Source organism: Amphiura filiformis, chromosome 10 (assembly GCF_039555335.1).
Source record: "Amphiura filiformis chromosome 10, Afil_fr2py, whole genome shotgun sequence".
In the NCBI taxonomy this organism is placed as follows: domain Eukaryota; kingdom Metazoa; phylum Echinodermata; class Ophiuroidea; order Amphilepidida; family Amphiuridae; genus Amphiura; species Amphiura filiformis.
The window spans coordinates 38,866,874-38,889,963 of NC_092637.1; the positions used below are offsets into that span (position 1 = coordinate 38,866,874).

General features: G+C 36.4%; 1 protein-coding gene across 3 annotated transcripts in view; it reads left to right on the forward strand.

The window, feature by feature from the left end:
* Positions 1-23,090, forward strand: part of LOC140162827 (extracellular sulfatase Sulf-1-like) — a 251,062-nt gene that overhangs the window by 94,560 nt on the left and 133,412 nt on the right. Inside the window, exon 1 of one of the 3 annotated variants that reach the window (XM_072186132.1) lies at positions 7,390-7,485. The exons of the other annotated variants lie outside the window; for them this stretch is intronic. The gene's annotated coding sequence lies outside the window, so the exon portion shown is untranslated. Of the gene's footprint in view, positions 1-7,389; positions 7,486-23,090 lie in introns of those variants that run through there. 3 annotated transcript variants of the gene reach the window in all.

Here is a 23,090-nt window from a genome sequence, read left to right on the forward strand (position 1 = left end):
TATGTACACTATGACAGCGAATACTGTATCTGTGGTCATTTGGTAGCAATTAGACCAAAGTAGCTTAGTATATAGTGTCCCTTAAAAAATACTACAGGGCAAGTGATTTGTAAGCGGTCTATGAATATGTGGTTGCTTGTTCAGGGCACTTGATGCAGACCAAAGTTTGACTGACGCACATCCTTTTCAGCAAACCTACTTGGACTTGTATACACAGGCAGATAAGGTAGATGAACATTTTTATCACATATCTAGGGCCCCTGCATGCTTTCTAACAAATTTTGTTTGTCAAAACCCCAACAACAGGGGGCTTAGTTTGACCCCCCTCCCATGTGCACCAAGTGGATTTTTCTCCAGCTTCTGATGCCTAGCTGCCCCAGAGCATTTATGGATTGTGCCCGGGGATTGCGCAGCAAAATTCAGATCAGAAGATAATAAGTACAAAATGTGATTTTTTTTTTTAGATAACAGGATATAATGACAAACACAATGTAAAACACAATGTGGCAAATGTTCACAGGACACTGCAAATGAGCAAATGTGCAAGTCATCACTTTTGACTAATAAATAAGAGTTATCATGGTTATAGCCTAAATTTAATAACTTTAATTATTAAAATTAAAATTAATTTTTAATAATTTAAATTATTCATGAATAGAATAGAATAGATGAAGATACGTGCATTATTCTATGTTGAGTAATCAATCTTGTGCACAGTAACCAGTAAACTTGGAAGTCAATGGAAAATCTGAAAATTGGTCTTACAACAAGACTTACGTTTAGAGTCAGATCTTGTAGTCAGAGATAAAATCCCTTGCGAAAATAACAGCTTATATGCCGTCCCTACATGGCTACCATTAGATAGCAATAAATGGATAGGATCTTTCAAATGTAAGATAAACCTCTTGAGTAACTCATCTATATGAAATCTCGCTTCAAGGATCAGTCGTAGTCGTATTATGATCCAGTATACAACTGCATGCATTATGCTGTCCGCTGCATGCGAGTTCAATCATGTCCTATGAATGTATCTTTAATATGGGTTTGTATCACAGTGGTTTGCATCTTTAAAATATAGAGTGAAAATAAGTTTGTATTTTGATATTTTCTCTATAAAATTTCAAAATTGAGAAACTAAGTTTTGAATTTTAATTGGCCTTTTTATGAGAGACTGAAAGCAGGTGATGATTTCTAAAGTATTTACCCTACAGTTAATTAGCCACATTGTAGTGTATGGGAGGAGCAGGAATTTATTCCAGTCATCATCTTGACACAAAGAGGCCAGTAACCAGGATTTATATTGGGGGCCTGATTTTGAAAAAGTGGATTTTTTTCAAAATTTGGACTGGGGCGGACCTTTTTTTCCCCAAAATTTAGACCTTTTTTTGAACAAAAAGGCATAAAATGAAAAAATAAACCTATTGTTTAGCTCCCTATGCTCGCAAATGTGACTTTTTGGGTCAAAAAAGGGGACTTTTTGGGCCTTTGGCAATTGGGGAGAGGTTCCCCCCCCCCCCGGTTACTTTAGTAGCCTACACTTTTAACCTTTTTAAAACAAATGAACAAAATGACAAGATTGTTGATGTCCTCGTTATGAGACCGAAAGCAGATGATGATTTGTTAAGTATTTACCCTATGGGTGTATTAGACCTAATTAGCCACATTGCAGCATGGGAGAGGGGGAGAAGCAGGAATTTATTCAATGCAGTCATCATCATATAATATGGCACATAGAGACAAATAAAGTTTAGTACACTTTGAACCTTAGCGAAAGTACAAAATGACAAGATATACCTTTTTATGAGAGACCCACAGTTGATGATGATTTCTAAAGTATTTACCCTACAGTTGTATTAGACCTAATTAGCAGTTATTGTGACATGAAATATAAGATTAATGAGGAGTTGTTGATCATGACCTTTAACTATTGACATTCTGTGTAACCTTCTTAATTGTGACTGATAATTAGATGAGCCTGTACTATTGGAAATGGGGTCAGTGGCAAGATTTCAAGTTCAGCAAGTTTGAAGGATAACTGACCATTTGCACCATCTTTCTTCCAAAATGAGGTTACTCTGCAGATGCATTCATGTGAAAAAGGTTCAATTTTTGTTTTCTAGCATTGGGCAACACCCCCTTTGCGGATAGAACCTCGTTTTGATACGAGCGTGTGCACTGCAGCATGTCTTTGTTATTTAATCTATTCCCATTCTATTTCCAGTCACGTTTAACGCCTAACGAATGTTTGATGGTGTACAATGACGTAAAATTAATATATTTCTACCAGACCTTTGACATCAAATGTAATTAATTTTTGTCAACAAACATGTTAAAAGATAAAGATGAATTGAATTACATTGAATAACAAATATTTGTTGAACAAATGTATTCTATGTCAAATATTTGGATCGAGTTAGTGGCAGCGCCAGGAATTTTTTTGAGGGGGCAAAGTGAATTTCAGGGGGGGGGGGGGCAAAATCAAAATCTTAATTTTGGGTTTTTACTGGGGGAGAAACAGAGTGGGGGGCATTTGCATTTTCCCCTCGTGTCCCCCGTGGCACCGCCACTGTTTGGAGTATTATGACCCATTTAAGCATTCAATTGAAAAGATATAGTGTAAAAATCAAGGCATTGCAAAGACACCTTTTATGCACAGGGCTGGGTCAGACAGGGAAATTGCGTAGCACTGATTTTGATTAGGCAGTCCATGTATTCACACTATATCTAATCTTGCACATTATCGTTTAAGGTGGGTTGGAGGGGAGCATGACCTACTGGTGTTTGCACTGAAATATTGAGACAAATAAAGCTGACACACAAGAGGACTGGTATGGGTTGTATAAAGGAGATCCCAAGGTTAATATAAGAGGTGTCATTTCCAATCCATGTGCATGATTTTTCTCAGGAGGGAGAAGGCACCCAAAACCTTTGTTTTAATATATCATTGACCTGAACTCAAGAACCCCAAGACCTATAGAAATATGTGATGATTGAGTTCCTGACTTCATTTCCTATAAGATCAATGTATTAACAACACTACTAGACCATATAAAAACCACACAGCTTGAAGCGACTGCAAGACTAGACTTCTCCGTAGTCCACTTGCCAATTGTGCATACTCTGGTTATTACATTTTTAAGCTTAAAGCTCTCGATTCAATTAATTTGTGCACAATTGATAGATTTTCACATCTGATCTTTTCAGTCACCGTACTCCCCCTGTTTGTTAGCTTCCCAAGTGGACTACTGACTTTGGATTGCGGTTTGCATGCTTAACACGGCTGTCTATGGATGAGATTGTCGGATTTCTGGCCTACTAAAATTGGCCATGATGTAATGCATCTTTAAATAAATGGATCTGGCTTGTGATTGGTCGCCCAGATCTCGTTATGGTTTAAATCCTCCGGGCACCTGCCATTACCATTAATAACTACATGGTACACAACTATACCGCCCTTTGTGTTGGCGGGAACATTAAACTCTCTGTAGGTGCATGAGCGCGTCTTGTACTTGCTTGCGGTTTAATTGGACTAACACTACTAGACCATATAAAAACCACACAGCTTGAAGCGACTGCAAGACCTGATGCATCCCACATGATCAGATTGCCTAATCATGCCAAACTACAAGGCATGAAACTGTTGACCGGGCGACAGTCACACATGTGGCTTGCTATATACTTGTTCTGCTGGTTGGCACCCGAGAGGTCCGTGGGTCAATTCCTGGGTGGAGAAAACAACATCTTCTTTCTTCCTTCCTTCTTTCCTTCCTTTCTTCTTTCCTTCCACTTAGGCAAAAAGCAAAAGGGGAGTTTGGGTTAGCACTAAGAAATACACTACCATTGTAAAATCTGGAAAAATGGCTAAATCTGGAGAAATATCCATCCCACTTGCCTTAAAATCATTGGCACTGGATTATTGGGACATCAATATTTACACAAGAGGAAATTAAAAATTCCATTTTTGGATAAAATAAATTTCCTCTCACATCTGTTCAGTATTTGCATGCATCTTCCTCTCTAGTCTATTTCAAAATGAAATAATCTTCCCTCTCTTTTAAGGTTTGACACTATTTTAAAGTGTTGCGATTTGGTAGTTCACAGCATCTTGCGATTGGTAGTCAGCTTTGACAAAAATTGCATTGCTCATTTCATAGCGAGTGTGTAGAAGAATCCAAACATCACAGATATACTTTTGTAAGTCCTGTGGTTCTTGAGTTATGTTGTAGGAGGGCTGAAACACCTGCAACACTTACATAAACGTACATAACTCATTAACAACAATAAATCAAGCAAGGTTTGAAAGTATATGGTTAGTAGAATGAACTTTTGCAAAACATTAAAGTGTTATTTTTCAATAATATATTGATTTACATAATGAAAATCGATATAATTTTTGGCTGCTTCGACCAACAGTACCTTGTCTACCCTTAAGTCTCTTACTGATAAGTACCGAAGTAGTTATTTTGATTGTGAATTTCACAACATTCAAATTAAAAAAGTTGTGCTATTTTTTAGATTTCCTAAGAGCAAGAGTGGTTCATATAATTCTGAGTGGCGTATTCATATCACACTCAATTACATTCTTTTTATATGGAAATGGTTTCTATATACTTTCTAGTGGCTAGTTTGGGTTAATTTGGAAACCAGTGATGAACGAAGAGTAAAATTGTGAGAGTTGTAAATATTTATGTGTCTTACAATGCAAGGTAAGAGAGTTTGGAGCAGGGACAGACTTAGATTTAGTTTTCTACTGGCCCTCTGGGCCAGTGAAATGGCAAATCTAGTGGACCTGCAATAAATTTACTGGCCCAGCTTTTTCAATATAATGTTCTACTGCAAAAAAAACACCCAAAAAACACCTAATTTAAAATAAATGTTTTTGAGGAAAAAAATCTAAAAAAATGTGCTCTCAGTGTCAGGTTCCAGAATAAATATGTGGAAATGTCGCTATCCGAGCCGGCCCTTGAAAGTCAAGCAAACCTAACATTTTAATTTGTTTTGTACTGAATGTACTCAATGTAGAGAGTGTAGTCACTACAAGTTCAGTCAGTAGTCCTGCCTTTTTAAGTTCCAAAAGTTCACAAAGGTTCAAATATGTGGTATTTGCGGTATCACTATCATCATCAGATAGAGCACAAAAGAGCTTGAAAGTAGTACTTAGGCCTACTATCGACACGCCGCAAAAAAGCGGCCGTATATTTCCAACTTGCTAGCAATGCAAGAATAAGAATTTAAATAGTTGAAAAATCATTAAATAAAGAAATAAATTACAGGTGACAGACTGAGCAGAAACTGTCTGTGTAAATATGTCCATCATGCACTTATTATATCTTGTCTTATATGTGTTATATTAACCCGGCCCAAGTCTAGTGGCCCACCGGGCCAGTGTTGTTGGAAGTGTACTGGCCCGATGCAAAATCCACTGGCACAGGGCCACCGGGCCACCGCTTAAATCTGTCACTGGTTTGGAGCATTTACTGTAAGATCTTTCCAGCAATAAATGTACATGCAAACTTATGCAAAAGGTTCCTGCTACAATCTTGAGTGCTTTTGATATTAAAAAAAAAAAGTTTTTTTTTGGTGCTTTTTCATTCTTTAATTTCTCAGTTTAAATTATGTCATTGAAAGTAGAGGACTTTCACTATTAAAATTATTGTCCCCAGCAAAATATAACATGAACTCATGGCAACTCATGGATTTAGAGTCTGTTGAACACTCAAAGCTTATAGGTGGCTTGTTGTTAATTTTGTTTGACTCGGAAGACATCTTATCACGTCCAAGCTCACATTGGGCGCCCCATTCCTTTTTTAAAGGAATTTTTTATTCAAGTTGAATAGTACCATGGAAGAAAGAGATAAGAAGGAACCACAACGAACGCATTCACTTTGTCCACTCCCTTTACCGACATTTAATTGACATTGTTATTCATGAGGATTTACTTTGATCAATACCCAGCGTTAAATAGGTGATTGGTATTGTACTCCATGTATTTGCATGTCTTCTGGGCGTGTCTGAAGGATGATTTGAACTAATGACCTTCCGTGCAAGCACTCTATAGGATTTTCTCTGGTGACATGATCATCGGTCATTGATAGCCTACATCTTTTTCTTCCATTTCGCCCAATTTTCCCGAACTTTGATGACTTTTTTCTTAGAGTTGGCAGTCTTTGGCACTGAAACGAGTTAGCTAGTTACGATTATACACATATAAACTATTAAATTAAACAGGTTTCATGTACCGGACTCAACCGGAACATTGTGCATTATTTAAGAACATTTTGCATCTATTTTTCATCGAAAAAGTCACCAAAATCTTACCTTATTTGCTAAAGAAGAAACTCAGCAAAAAAAACGGCCGATTTTGATGACCTTTTCGATGTGTTAAAGGACATTTTCTACACAACACGATCAAGAAAACAGATTGACTGTAGATCCCAAAACAAAGCTACTATACATGTTCAGAGCATCAGTGAAATTCCATAATCTTACTTCTGGGTAGCGTTTGTTTGTTCTTGGACGGGTTTGTTATAGTTTTTTTTCAGTAATTCTTTCGCCAAGCATCGATCGCGGTAAATGGATCATACATGAAAGTAAGTACCATTGGTAGCTTTTCTTTTCATGCGTCAATAGATAAGCGGATTAAAACTTGGCCGATCGAAGTCGTTGTGGTTCCTTCTCATCTCTTTCTTCCATGATAGTACTGATACTATTTAACTTGGGTACAATTAGGCTATTCCAGTTGAAATCTGTACCCCCTATAGTAGAAGACATGACCTTTATCTCCAACATGGGGGAGGAGGGTGTAGATTTCAAATGGAGCCACCCATTCATGTACATGTAACTCCCATATGAAATTCACTCTCTTTGTGTAGAAGATTAAGGTCATGATTTCCATAGGGGGTGTATGGATTTTAACTGGAACAGCCCAATCAGGTTAAAACATGAGTAACTCAACAAAATCTTTACACTCATAACTCTACTCTTTCCAAGATGCCCTCTGAACAGTTCAAATAGGAGAGAAAGCTGTTAATCTCAGTCAACAAGCTTTTGTAACAAATTGTATAGAGGTGTTTCTGCCTGAAAAGAAATCAGGTTTATTTGCCAGCAGATTTGGCTTCTTTTCTGAAGAGGCGTTTTGTTTAGTTAGATTAGCTCATTGAATAAGAAAAGGTAGAAAAGGTGGTAAATAAGCTTAAATAGGAAGTGCTTCAAGTGGGCAATTGTGTTTCTTTATAGTGTGTTCTTTCTGTGCTGTTCTATTGGAGGACTTTTCCTATAAATCAAGGTTTTTCAATCTGATCTTTTCACTGTTCAGTACAATGTATTGAATGAAGGAAAGGAAGTTATACAAAGCTGTCCTTAAACTTAAAGGAAATGTTGATCATAATGTTAGATCTGTTAGATTATCTGTGATCTTTTATTTAAATGGGTTGAGTCTTGATCTGATAGGAAAGGTGTGATTCAAATCAGCCTGATGTCAGTAGGGTAAGTCACATGTATGTATGCCTTGCGGTTGCTGGCAACAAAATTGCACTTGCTATAATCGTTGCACATGTCTTGAAGAGTGGAAAGGAAACTCCTTCCAGTGAAATTTTGGCATTTGGATGTAAATTTGGGTATATGGGGGAAATTGTGTATCTTCGATAAGAGGAAAAATTTGAAATTGTGGAAAATATTTATAGATTTGTGTGGGAAATTTGGCTCGTCTCACAGGAAAATGCTATTTTTTAGCCCTGTTGTTGCAAATAGGGAATTATTATTTCAAACCTTTTAAATTTGCATCTCATGAGCAAAACATCAATGTTCTTATTTTGGCCTATGCACCCTTTTCAGATAGTTCATAATCATATAGCCATATGCAAAGAACAGCATTTTGGGTGCAATGGGTATTCGACAATTAGCCAACATTAACAGGTGCGACGTTGAAGAGGGAACAACCGATAATGTGTGGCACATTTGAGGCTATAATGCATGCGTCAGTTCACTTCATAAATGTATCGAATGGCTAAAAGGGATGACTCACTGAGGTAAATAAGAGATGTAAAACGAAGAGGAACATAGGAATAAGATGTCCTGTCCCTGAGGTACAGGAAAATGGGAAGTAGGAAATATACAGAGTACTTGAACATTTACTCTCTAACAGCAGCAAATATCAAAATTGTGGTTATTGCAGCACATGCTGCTCTTGTTGTCAATACACATAAGTGACCAGCTCCAACAAAACCCTGAACAAGTCGCCAGACATCTTTTTTGAGTTATAGGCCTTTAAAGATGAAATTTCCATAAAAAAATCAAATTATGGAATTCTTAATTTCATGGTATTTGACTGTGAGACTAAGTGGACTTTCAAATGCTTGAAAGTATTTATTAAAATGAGGTTAATTTAATCAATAATTAACAGTTGAACTATGATAATCCCTTATCAATAATGTGTAAGGCAGGACACTAATAGGCCCATTGCTCAGAATAGCAATTTGTCAAAAATATCAAGGTACCATTTACAAAATTATCCAGATCTTGAGAAGTATTGATGCTATTTCTGTAATTTTGGTATCACTTTAAAGTGTATTGTCTGGTGCTTACATTTTTATTCAAATCATGAAATGTCAAAAATGCGACTTGTTCCTGTTTTTGTCTGAACGGGACACATATTCAAAAATAAAGGTCTACTTTTGAAAGTGCAAATGTTAAAATATGCCTAAAATGTCAAGACTAGAAAGAAGATACACAAAATATGAACTTCATAGTAAGAAAAATTATAAACAAAAAGAGCCAATTTTAGAGAAGTTGGTTTTGGAAAAAAAATCCCAACAATGGACCTTGTGGACATGGCATACAGGTGTGGAGAATTGAGATTCTAATTAGAGTGGCATCAAGAATTGCAAGACCTTCCTGAACTGCGGAGTGTGCAGTTTGAATTCTTTGGCCAATTGCACTGAAATTAGTATTTTGTGATTTTAGCATTCTCTTTTTATGGTATGCTTGAGCCCGGGTGTTTGAGTAGATATCCACAAAGAAGTTGAATCCCAAAATTTCAGTTGATTCTGATTTTGCATGTTCGAGATATTCATGGTAATGTGTATTACATTGCTCCACATGCAGGCCACCGTTTTGGATTTTTGTTCTGTTTACAGATTTTATGCAAATTTGATGATATTTTTGCTAAGCGAATGAACCTGCAAGAAATTGTTTGCACACAAACATTATGTAGACAAAGGTTTTCGGTGGTATAAAAATCACAATATTTTTTTAGGAAAGTGGGAGATGACCTTTAATGAAATGAATAAAATACCATTTTCGTGTCTAATGTGTCAGAAAAGGTGGGATTACTTTTATGACATCTTCATGAAGACATTATAATGGTGTCTTCAAAAACATGAAGTGTATACAATGTAAATTGTTACGTGGAAAAGCAGAATACAAAATGATCAAAATCACAAAATTCTGCACTTTTGTTTTTGTCTCAGTCAAGCAAATATTCCTCTAACCCTGTGACTCTTAATGATATGCTTTTAGTATCCATACATAAATGGTTTTGAGAATTGAAGTTTGGGTTAAACATCTTCTATAAGTGGTATCTGTTTCTGCCTCCTCTGTAACTTGATGCCAACGACCTGCATTATTTGCTGCACTCTTGGGTATCATCTTCATTTCAGATCTGGTGTTAAGTGCGCACTCAGTCATATTTTATTCCATTTATTCTTCTGTTTCCTTTTATGGATGGGATTCTTTTTTTTGAAGTTATTTTGAAGGAGTTTTGGGTAAATGCGCATACCATGTAAAGAAATATACATGAAATTATAATTATGCAATTTGATTCCTGTCTCAAAATTCTGACTTGAACATGTATGAAGAATAAATGCATTATAAAGTTAATCCTAACTCCCCCACCTGCTTTTTGGCTATGTGACAGGAAAGAAGGAAGGAATAAAGAGAGAAAATGAAGAAAGAAGTTGTTTGTTACCCCAGGATTTGACCCTCAGACCCCGCATGCCAAGCACTCGATCGGCGACCGGTAGCAATGGGTGATGCTGGGCAAACAAAACTGCCTACCGTATTGTTTGTAATAAACGCTCCCCCTCTAATAAACGCCCCCCTCCAATTTTTCTGTGAAAAATTGACAAAAATGCGAACATTTCCATGACATATCGTGTAGGTAAGCTTAAAACTTGCATCAGTCATGTCAGTCACGATCGCTAAATTGAATGGACAAAACCTATTATGACTCAACTCCCATCCATTTCATTACCTAATTATGGTAGAATTTCACTAATTCCATGCATTTACAGGTGTAATTTTGTTGTATTCCCCACGAAAATATAATTTTCCGTGGGCGCCGCCATCTTGTATAGTGTGAATCCCTCCTTTTAATAGGAGCACCATCGGGAAATTGAACACGATTTTTAAGCTTTTTTCACTGACAATTCATTTCCAATAAACGCCCCCCTTTTGGAAAAATGCAACGCCCCCGGGGCGTTTATTACAAACAATACGGTATATGACTTTCGGTGATTGTGTCATCGCATGACCTGGGATGCAATCATGGACAGTGGCTTTGCGCCATTGGATTTTGTTGGATGGGGGGGGATTGGGGAGGGTTAAATAAACAAGTCACTCAGGTGTTAATCAAACAGGTTGGTATAATTGATTTAAAGGTGTGGCAAAAAAGAGCTTAATATTTGCTGCATTTCAAAGCAGCACATTGATTAAAAAACCTGACTGGAAATGTGCTCACATCACCATTGAAAAGGCTATTTTGCATGAATGTTGCAAGCAGTTTGAAATAGAGTTACAACATACATTGTGGTTCTGCACTTCAGGACAGCAATGGAAGACAGAAAGTTGAGAAAAGTCATTACTGTTTGAGGACACCACTATGCTGAATTAAATTCTTTAAAACTTACTCAAAATAGACAAATTCATGAAAATTTGTTGCAAAATAATGCCATCTTTAGGTCGATCCTTCATGTAATTATTTTGTGTAAGCTAATCCTAACCCTAACCCTAATCCTAACCCTAATCCTAATCCTAACCCTAATCCTAACCCTAATCCTAACCCTAACCCCTAATCCTAACCCTAAACTAACCCTAACTCTAATTTCGTGTATAATTACATGAAGGAGTAACCCAACTTTAGTTACCCCCGGTCACAACTTATATTCATGAAAAATAAATTTCCACCGTGTTTCGAAATCCCATTTCAAGTTTGTTTTGGAATTCCATATAGTGAGTCATGTGAAGAAGTACAACTTAACATTTCCGATGCTCTAATCCACCTTTTTGTGATACCATTATGCGGAATCAGTCATTTGACCTTTAATATTAATTTTTAGATTTTAATTTATGCTTTTGCCTATTTATCCAGCTACAATATTCTGAAATCCCTTATTAAAATTGGAATTACAGTGTATGATATTTGAATACTTTATACTGTGAATAACAATGTAAAACAAAAGAATTTAAACATTTCTTGCTATGGTATATCAAAGTTGAAGTTTTGGGATAAGTGACTTATGTTGCTTGATTGTGTCAGATATGGTTGTTGGACTGGGGCTGTGGGGAATATGCTAACAGGGGTATTATTGTGATGAGTGTTATGACAGATAGACAAGCTTCTTGAATCTCTGTAGACATTGTTTTTTCTTGGGATAAGCTGAAGGAAAACCAAAGGGAAACAAGCTGAGTGTCTGATTTGTAGATTTGTGTAATGTGACACAATGATCTGAAGTCATAGACCCTGTTCACATTAGAAAATTTCTTCATTCGATGAAGATAAGTTAATCTTGATTAATTAATTAAGCATGCGTACACATTACGCTGAATGAAGACCGAACGAAGACATTGTACTGTACACATTTCATGAAAATTAACGAAGCTCGAACGAAGCTATAACGCCCGGCTATTATTAAAGCCGACGAAGGTCACTTGTCACATGATCACTTTCCTTCGTTGAACGAAGTGAGCGTACACATTACAAAATTAGCTTCGTCGAACGAAGTATTCCTTCGTCGAAACAACCTTTTTAGCTTCGTTGAACGAAGCAATTTTAATCTTCATCGAATGAAGAAAAGTGCGTACACATTAGGAAAAAACGATTTTTAATCTTCGTTCGAGGTTCGTCGAAAGAAGAAAATTTCCTAATGTGAACAGGGTCAATGACAAGGCATATGAAATTGAGTTGAAAGAAAACTATGCCCAAGAATAACACAATAACCAGTGTAATAAGTCTTATAAGGTATGGGGTGGGGGCAGTTGTAACGCTACGTGGGGGGGGGCAAGGGGCATTTTCCCCCAATTATAGACCGTAGGGTTTTTTTTTTTTTTGCTTCTGAGGCTTCTCACTTGTATGCTAGTACTAGTAGTCAGCATTTTAGTCATCATTGCATTGCAAGCATCAAAGCATTTTGCCTCTGGTCTGGTGCCCCTAGAAGCTCAAAAGTAACTAGTATTATTTAGCAGAAAACTGACCAGATTACTTGCATACTGGATTAAGGGGTGGGGTGATAACAAGGTAAAAAACAATGTTCCCCAAGCTAAGTGCATTTCCCCCTACAGGCAGTTAAATGTTGAGGGGGAGACAACTTGCCCCTGGCCCATTTTGCTTACCTGAAATGGATGGTATTGAGCAAGATTGGTTGATTATGAGCTATTACCAGGCCCGTAGCCAGGATCTTTTTGGGGGTGCTGATATTGAAAAAAGTGGACTTTTTTTTTTTTTTTTTTTCAAGGGGGAAAATCTGTGAACTGTGGACTTTCTTCCCAAATTTGGACCTTTTTTGACCAAAAAAGCTTTAAAAATCAATTTTTGGCTTGCTACGCTCACAAATTCTTAAACTTTTGGACTTTCTGTATACTTTTGCAAATTGGGGGGGGGGGCCTCGCACCACCCCTGGCTATGGGCCTGGCTATTACGATGCTTGTATGTACTGTAGCACAAGGCTAACAAAAAGTGGGAATGAAGCATGATTAACTTGCCTTGTTTGACAGGTATGCCATGCATCCTGGATATAGCTACATGGCTGGGACTCAAGGGTCATAGACCCTAGGGTTTATGCCTCAGTGCCCAGCAGTAGTAGTGTCCTGGATCCACCTGTAGCATATCTGCTTAGATTTAAAGGGCTTCCGTAGATTTTATCATTTTCTGTTTTTGACAGATATAAAAACTTGAATATGTGCAATAAATGTTCAAATGCTCAAATTATACACAACTTTTGTGCGCCAATTCAAGCTTTTCAAAAGAATGATGGAAAGACATTCTCTTCTCTATTTTATGTGAAAAGCAGGCCCGTACGCAGGATTTCATTTGGGGGGTGCTGATTTTGAAAAAGTGGTCCTTTTTCCAGGGGGGGCAATTTTGTGAAAAGTGGACAAAATTTGGACCTTTTTGTCCAAAAAGCGTTAAAAAAGCGTAAAAACCTGAAATTTTGGGACTTTTTGTATACTTTTTCCAAATTTTGGGTGCATCGCACCCCCCCCTAACGTCACGGGCCTGGTGAAAAGCATGATCATGATGATATATTTATTGACGGAAACGTTCACAATAATATGAAAAAGTTGAAAACAATGGACATTTTTGTTGCACAATCTGGTGTTGCTAACCACCTTTGCATTCAAATGTATACAGGAAGACCGTGGCCATTTATGTCACTTCCAGAATTCCTGTGCAGCGTGGAGGTGGTCATGTGCATATTTATAAATATAGTCAAAGCTAGCTGATGTCTTTTGATAATAGTTATTCGAGAGCTTGGAATCTTTCAAACGTATAAAATATCATACGCCCATGGATTCAAATTCCTGTCACATATATGAGAGTGATTTTGATGCACGGGCGTATGATACGCACGTTTGGAAATCGCAAGCTCTCTATTCTTTGATGGTGTAAGTTTCGTTTTTCAGGGGAATGGACAATTCATTTAGAATCGACATTGCAAATTGTAACATGGTTTGCTAACTTAGAAGTGAATTTGTGAGCCTTCACAAGTAACCTCATTTCACAATTGAACTTAAAATTGTATATCCAAAAAGAGTACAGTGATCAATCAATTGGAGTGAAATAAAAAGAGTGAAAACAGAGCGAATGAACGCCTTTCAGAGTGAAATATTTTGCTCTTAAGGGGGTACTACACCCCTCGATAAATTTGTGTCTATTTTTGCACTTTTCTCAAAAACTAATAACCCAGTGGTAAAAAAACTTATACATATTATAGGGGCAAGGAATCCAATTACTACACTGAAATTTCAGTGACCCAAGACAAGCGGTTCGTTATTTATAATAAGAAAAGAGGTACCGCTAGAATGTACCTCATTTCCTATCATATATACTGAACCGCTTGTCTTGAGTCACTGAAATTTTAGTGTAGTAATTGGATTCCTTGCCCCAATAATATACTCATAACTTTTGTTACCAGTGTGTTATTATTCTTTGAAAAAATGCAAAACTAGTCACAATTTACCATAGGGTGTAGTACCCCTTAAAAATGAAAAGAAAGTAAAAATTCTCTTTCAAATGTGGTTGTAAAAGTTCACTTTGATATTGATCATTGTTGCTATAGGGTGTATCAAAATGATTGGTTGATACCCATCAATTTTGATGTTAATTGAAAAGCCTGCCTCTTCTAAGCTAAATGCAATATACAGTCCAACCTCTCTTATCCGGACCTCTTTTATATGGATCTCTCTGTTATCCGGCTGTGAAATATTCACAGGAAAACATATGTGACCCATGACATCGAAACAGACCTCTGAATGCTAGAATGACATGTCTATGTTGCATATTCTAAAGCCATATTTTCGTGTTATTTGCCCATGTTAAAACAATCTTTCGTTGTCACAATTTCAGTATTTGGAACTTTCAATACAGAATTACACATAATTCACTTATCCGGATTTTTCACTTATCCGGAAAATGCTTGGTACCATCATGGCCGGATAAAAGAGGCTGGACTGTACTCTTGAAATGTCCGTAATGTATATTTTTTGACTTGTTATCTATAACTTATTTGGATCTTATGTTGAATTTTAATATGTCGGACTCTTCCATTATCAATGAAAACTTGGATGCCGGTACCAACCATTTTGATTCAGCTTGTACTCCATTATAAGAGGGAATTTTCCTTCTTTTACGAATGAATAATTTCAAAATTTAGAGATATGAGAAGAATGTTGAGATAACAAAATGAAAAGAAGAAAAAAATATAATAAAAAAGAATAAGAAAATAACCTCTATATTTTATGCAAGGTTGGACTTTAGTTGAACTGATGATCTTAAAGTATGTCAGTGTAAATTAAGTTGTATATGATTCAATCTGCTTAGAATTCAGCAAATAATAGTTGTTGTGTAAATGAAATCGGTTATAACTGGTTTTGAACTTAGCCGACAAGCATTTGCATAGAATATGGTTCATCAGTCATGGTGTATATAAGGGTAAATACACTTGTTCAGCTATTGTGGGCAATTGTTCAATACATTCTGTTTTTGTACAGCGATTTTCATTTTCCACATAGCATTTTTTCACAAAAGTGGTGAAGTTTTTCTAGATAAAAATTCCCTTTAAAAGGGAAAGCCAGCCTCAATGTAGAAGAGGTCTTGTAATTAGTTTTGGTCAATGTGAAAGGCATTTTTAGGATCACGGCTTACTACATCCATGTTACATGACAGTCCACCAAACCATCAACGGTGAGAAGATGTACACTGAAACTGCAGAAAACATTAACTCCTAATCTCCTGTCAACTCTTTAATTCATTATTGTTCATTATTATTAATTCATTATTGTTCTCTAAATTGTTCTGTTCTGGTTTTATTTGTCTTTTCAGCTTCTTACCCACGATATTTCAATTTCCAATTTTTAATACCATAACTTACGAACTCAATTTCTTCGCTTAGGAATGTCCGATTTTATTGGGGAAAAGCGGCGTTGTGAGCAAAATAGCTCTTTATGTGAAAGCCTCCAAATTTATAAGCTGTCCAAAAGATGTCTGTTTTTGACATGATACGCCACATTTCTTAAAGACCCATTCAGTGATCCCAGTGCAAGAGTAAAAAATTAAAATTGTTTATAAATTGCTTAAAAGAGAAGGATAGGCCTAAGTCATTCAAATTGTCATTTGGTATTTTTGAAATGCCAAAAATAACAAAAAATGAAGAAAACAGCAGTACTGACTTAGTTCAAGCCCCGCCATTCAAATACTTGTAGCTAATTTTAGATACTGTCAGTATCTAAAAATACAGATTCGTGTAAAATGTCTTATTTTGTCTTAAATAGGCCTACACGGCTTTTGGCTGAACCATTTGCAGACTTAGCACATGTAGGTACGGTACCAAAATGTTGATGATTTTTACGATCGTCCGGATGAGCAAATCACTGAATGGGCCTTTAATATTAATAATAGATAAGCTGCCTTCAAAAATATTATTGACAATGTTGAGAGTAGGAATTACCTTGAAAAATGTCTCAAAAATACAACATGCCAGTTATATTCGGTCTGAAACGATCAGACAATATTTTAAACATTAATAACATCATAAACCCAAATCGTGAAAAAATCACCCGGGTAGATTTTTGGCTATTTCTCCATTTACGATCCTGCCCAAAAGTGTCTGCTTTCGATATACCACGTCACAAATACTACACTGCACTGACTGCAGGTTTTAGTTAAAAGGGCATTTCGTGATCCACAGCATCATCCCCTAACTTTTCTCAAAAAAAGTTGAGATTTTTATATCACTGGAAACCTCTGGCTACATAATGTTTATGTACAAAATATTTCTTGCAGATTAATTTGTTTAGCAAAGTAATCGTGAAATTTGTCTACACATAACCATGCATAACTCATAAAGGCAAAATCGGAATCAACTGAAATTATTTAGAATAAGCTTTTTTTGTGGAAATCTACAAAAAAATGTCATAAAGAGGATGCTAGGATCACGAAATACTCCTTAAATTCGCCATATAACATAATATAAACTCACCTTACATGTACATTTTTTATTTTAAAATAATTTGATATTAATTACAATGTATAGTTTACTGTATGATAGATGGTGGCAAGAACATTTATAAAGGACTGATTACTCACTGCAATCTTCACTCTTGTGTGTTTTGACTGTAAGTTTATGAATCAAATAAAAAAGATAGAAAGTAGCTTCACTTACGTTATGTGTCATTTTATTTATAACATAGAAGTTATTAAATTAATAAAGTAAGACAATTTATTTATCTATAAGTGCATGTCAAATGGGTACATTGTTCAATACTATAGGCCTACATGCATAAATTATGCCCATATTATAGCTAAGCCCTAAAAACTTTATTTTGCATCGGATTTTTCCCGTTGAAAAGGCAAAACTGATGTTCATGATAGCAACTATTTCATCAATAGCATTTTGAGTCATTTTTATCCATAAAACGACACAGGATAGGATAGATAATTACTTTGACATCAATATGGTCCATATGATGAAGATTTTGATTCTTAGATCTGTTATCAACATGATATCACGCTGTTCAGTGGTCAAGGACCCCGGGTCAAAGACACTGAAATGACATACTTTTCTTCTGCTGACCATATGATGCTGTATACATTTTAGGCCTATACCTAAAACTTTTGAAGTCATATTAATTCAAACATAACTTTGGTAATACTCACTCGTTTTCATTCGTTGAAACGGCAAAACATACTTACTTTTCCTTACACATCGAATTAAAATATTTTAAAAAAAATTCAACCACAAAACGTTTTAACAAAAAGTCATTCCAATACCAATAAACGTATAATATTTAAGCCATAAATAATTCAAATATAACTTTGGAAATACTCACTGTTTTAGCTTCGTTGAAACGGCAAAACATACTTACTTTTCCTAACAAATCAATTAAAATATTTTAAAAAAATTAAACCACAAAAAGTAAATAAAAAAAATCATTCCAATACCACTAAAATATAATCTCTTGAGTAAACTGACCCCAAACCTGAAACAGGTACCAGCCCGAATGGGCTGGCGAAAAGAAGAAACTGACAATTCAGAAATCAAAACTGGATGTTATTATTAATGAATTCATTTACAATGTTGATTTTTACCCAAAGAATTTTTTGTTCCTCGCAAAAGTTAAAAATCAAAATTAACCCTTCCTTTGTGCATACTCAATCAACATTTAGCCCAGCAATTACAATGTGTTTTTATAGTTTTAGGAAATATTTACAAGTTGTTTATGTGCAAAAGTTAATAATGCAATGTAACTCTTTACTTTATTTGGTTTTTCACATAATAATAATGGTTTATGGAATGATGTGGGGCCGTAGTGGTCAGCGACAACCTGTAAAGTGTGCTGAGGCTTGTGGATCAATGTGTAGGCGTTGTGCCTGTGCGTAGCGCACTATAAATCACTGCGCTTTTTTATTTTTTTTTATTTGGGTGCAGGCTCACATCGACTTGAGAATGTTTGAAAATAAACACTCGTTAAAATACAAGCATTACACAGTAATTGAGTGCATGCTGTGATTGGTGATTCTGATGGACTTGGATGACATATTTGACTCCTTAATGATGTTCTCTCCATTGTTGCTTTCTTCACCCTGAGGTGGCTGTGTTCACACACAAGTCTGTTTTGGTCAATACAATCTTATGTTATTTCTTGTGTTAATTGTAATGCAGCAAAGGTGGAAAGTTTACTCAAGGCCAACTTTTCAGGTATATTTTTTCCTCTGACTTGCAGTAATTTGCAAGTTGCTGGTGCAGAAGTACACTTTTGCTTACTTTTTCGTCTGATCTTAACTGATTTGTTTAATTAATTCGACTTTTCGTTGGAATGATAAATTTCTTTTTATTTAAAAATATTGAAATTTATTTATAATTTATGTTTTTCAACAATTTTGCCCCTGAAGCAGGGGCGCATTTCAGGAGTTTGCACGTCCAGGGACTCCTTATTTTTTGATTTTGCCCATTTTGGACTCCTTAAATCTCAAGTTGAATGTGACCAAAGGGTCAGATAAAAACTGTATAGACTCCTTAATTTCATGATGCACGGAGGCATAAATCATGAATTAAAAATAAAAAAAATGAAAAGATCAGTAAATCTTTTGAATCACCATAGGCCAACAAAACTAATAATTTCACTGGAGTATTTGACAAGTTCTGAAGTTTAGACTTTCGGACAGATGGACTCCTTAAATTCTCATCGAACCCCTTAAATGTTGGTTTTGCAGGTCCAGAAAAATTAAATTGGACCCCTTGATTTTTTGTGCTCGTGCTTGCCCTGAAGATTTCACTAGAGATCGATACTTGTTCATTTCTATTGCTCAATTCATTCCATATATTTTATTACAAACATCTGAACGTCTCTTTTTCTATCAATGCACAAAATCAAATATATTTTCATTTCATGCTTGGGCTTGAGCTAAGGTCAGTCGGTAAAGCAAACTGCCCCTTTAAAACCACCTGACCACTATCACAGTGTGACTCATAAAATGATTGAACTTACCGATTCAAAATCAATGTAATAAAAGCTGTAGAACAGAATGATAAAATCAGCCATGTAATTTTACCATCACGTACAAATATGCTAAAGTGAAATTGTATCTCAATTTTATTATTGTCTGTAAATACAAGGTGGGATGGCAGAAGCTATATTTGTTCCAATTTTAGCCATTTAAAGAGGAAGCCCCACCCGAGAGCAGTTCTTCTGGGGTGAACCAAACCTGCCTGGTTATCAAAATCAGTGACAAGGTTATAGTAAGTGTCATCTTTACTTGTCTCAATATTTGAGCACAAAGTTGCCGCAAACACTGCTACTGGTCATGCTCCCCTCCAACCCACAAATTGAAAACAAAAGAAATTGGTTTTTTTAAACATTATTTTGTTAAATCTGTGAATTTTAGAGCAGTTGCATGCCCTAGTTGCATGCAGGTTGCAGGGGCTACCTGCAGCTTAGTGAAAGCATGCCTGAAAAGATCATGAACATTTGTGCACTTTTTTCAGAGGTGCATGGATGGGGGTATCAACCCCCACTGAAATCTCAAAAATCAATAAAAATCTGCCAAAAGCAGCCAATTTTAGCCTGTCCAACCCCCTAATTTTATCATTTCGTAAACCCTGGTCCTGCCCCAATGTATACAAAACCAACACACAAACACTGATGTCTAAGGTCAACGACTTGATTACGATCTACGAGCTGGTTATTTATTACAGGATATTACTCCACACCTGAGAGAGACAAACTAATATTTGTGTGATCAGTTCTCATCTTAAAGGTGTTCCAAGAAATATCATATGTGACATGATCAAGGGGAATGAGTCACATGTCGGCAATTTTTAATTAGAAGTTTTTTACATCATTTTCTGGCAGTTTATGAATGCTACATTTTGATGCAAACCCCATCAAAATCGGACATCTGGTTACCGAGTTATGAGCAATTTTTCAATGGCTGAAAACAATATAAAACAAAAGAATTTGAATACTGTTTTTGCCAATATCTCAATATTAGCGACATCCGACTCATTCCTCTTGATCGTGTCACATATGCAGAGTGAAAGATAAAACCTGAAGAGTAGATTGAATTATGTCTCTGACGTAATCAAAATAAAGCTGTAACATTTCCATAAAAATAGATTTGTATTTCTTATACACAGAATCTTACTTTTTAATGTCAGATTTGTCCAGTCAGGGGGGTGCAGGGGTGTGTCTGAGGGGGATGTGCCTTTGAAGTCATTTGGTGGACATTCGTCACTATTATTGTGTAAAATTTTAGTTTGAAAAAGTTGGAAATAAGTGAAAATGAAGGCTCAATTGAAGCTGTTCGTGGGCCATTACTCAGTATTATATTACAGCAGGCCTAATTATTAAGTTATTGCTTAAAACATAAAATGTATGGGTGTCCAATACATTTGCAGGGGGTTGTCTGAGAAGTTGGGAAATTGTGCATAATGTAGGTCCAATTGAAGCCATTTGGAGCATCATTTTTAATCTACGGTATTTATATCATTGCTTTAAACAAAAAAGGACCCAAACTCAATTTGCAAGTGACAAAACGTGATGGGCCCTACAGTAATTTCCACATGCTTTTGGGCCCAGGACTCGCCTTCAAGTAATGCCTAAAATAATCACAGGCCTATATATTATATATGCGATCGACCCGACTGTGCATTTTTTAATGCAAATTAAATTTTTCTCTTCTCTTTTTCTCCCTTTCTTTTCTCTTCTCTACTTTCCTTTTTTTTTTTTTTGGGAGGGGGGCACCTGGGCTCGCCGCTCCCCCTAATCTGTGCAGATCATCCGGCCCCTACCTCCTGGGCCTACCTCAAACCAACCATTGGCGGCGCCAGGAATTTTTTTGGAGGAGCATTGAGGGGGGCAAAGTGAATTTCAGGGGAGTGGCAAAATCAACAAATTTTGCGCAAAAATTGCAGCAAAAAGGAATTTTCGCAATTTTGGATTTTTACTGGGGGAAATGGGGGGGGGCAAGAGTTCTGACTGGGGGCATTTGCCCCCTCATGCCACCACCCCCCCCCCTGTGGCGCAGCCACTGAAACCAACCTTCCTACTGCTGTTCCCCATATCACATAGATTGGATATACTGCCAAAGCACTGAAAGGAGGCAATAGTTTTAACTACAGGGTGTCCCAAAAAAAAGAGGCCCCACATTGCGCCCTCTTTTTCTCCTATTTCTGAAAAGTTGATCAAATATATTTTGGTATGTAAAGAAACCTCCAATCGTTAGCTTTAATAAACCAAAACAATATTTCAATCGGCTCATAACTTTTGAAGTTATGCCCTTTTAAAGAAATGTATCCGTTTTTCACTCTGTCCACGGAGGAGGTTTGGCTACTTCAAAGATTGAAAAGTGAATACCATGCATGAATATAAAACATTCCTCGATGATAACTTTATAAAATAACAACTTTATTTAAGGGAATGGGCTTACCGGTGGGCTTATGGGTTATGGATTTTGTTAAGTGTCATTAATTTGGGCAAAATTGATGTGGGATGGGACTTCTTTTGCTATACTTGCAATTACTTATGTTTTTCTCGTTTCTTGCTTTCTTTTTATTGACAACATAAGTCATTTCTCTTTTTGGAATAAAAGGTAGCCCTGAAAAGGCCTGTTTAGTTTGTCTTTGGTTCTTTTGAAGTGAGTTTACTGTGCTGCTCTGCCCTCTACCTGGTTGCCTCCGTGACGAATACATGTTTCAGCCCTAGTTCTCATTGCATTAATTGCGTTATGTGCCATCCTTAAGGCCTTGTGCGCCGGATACTTGCGAATGCAGCAGTAATCTGGGTTGTGAAGATGTCTGAAGCTAGCTGGTGATCCTCGCTTATAGTGAATGCTTTCCCAAGACTAATGCTATTATCTATCCGTGTCATTAACCGTGTGTTTCGTTTAAATCTTTATTGTAGCCAAACCTCATCCGTGGACAGAGTGAAAAACGGGTACATTTCTTAAAGAGGGCATATCTTCAAAAAATTGTGAGCCGATTGAAAGAATTGTTTTGGTTTGGTTTATTACAGCTAACGATTTAGGGTTTCTTTACATACCAAAATATATTTGATCAACGTTTCAGAAATAGGAGAAAAAGAGGGCGCAATGTGGGGCCTCTTTTTTTTTGGGACACCCTGTATTTAAAAATACAAGGAAACACACCTTTAATATAAAACATCCCTCCAAGAACGGAAATTATTTAGCTGATTACTTAAGCAGTACATTACATTGGAGACAGGGTGGATGAGTGTTGTTTAGCCGATAGCATTCCAGTACAGCGTCATTGTGTCCCCATTGCATCTTCACACTCAAATGTCAATGGATAATTTGCCAGCACCACAAAACTTGACAATTGATTCTTTGCCAGGGCTAGCAGCTAGTCCATCATTCTAATGCAAAGGAGTTGCTCCCAAGCCCGTAGCCAGAATTTATCATATTTTTAGGGGGGGGGCTAAATAGTGGACTTTGTATGCATTCTTCCTTCAAAAAAGGCTGATTTACTGGAAAAACTGACCTTTCGTGTATTTTTTGTTTAAAAAAGTCAGTGCTTATTTTCATTGTTTTTAGAAAAAAAGTGTACCTTTTTATTTGGATTGCCATTTTTTTTATACACGCT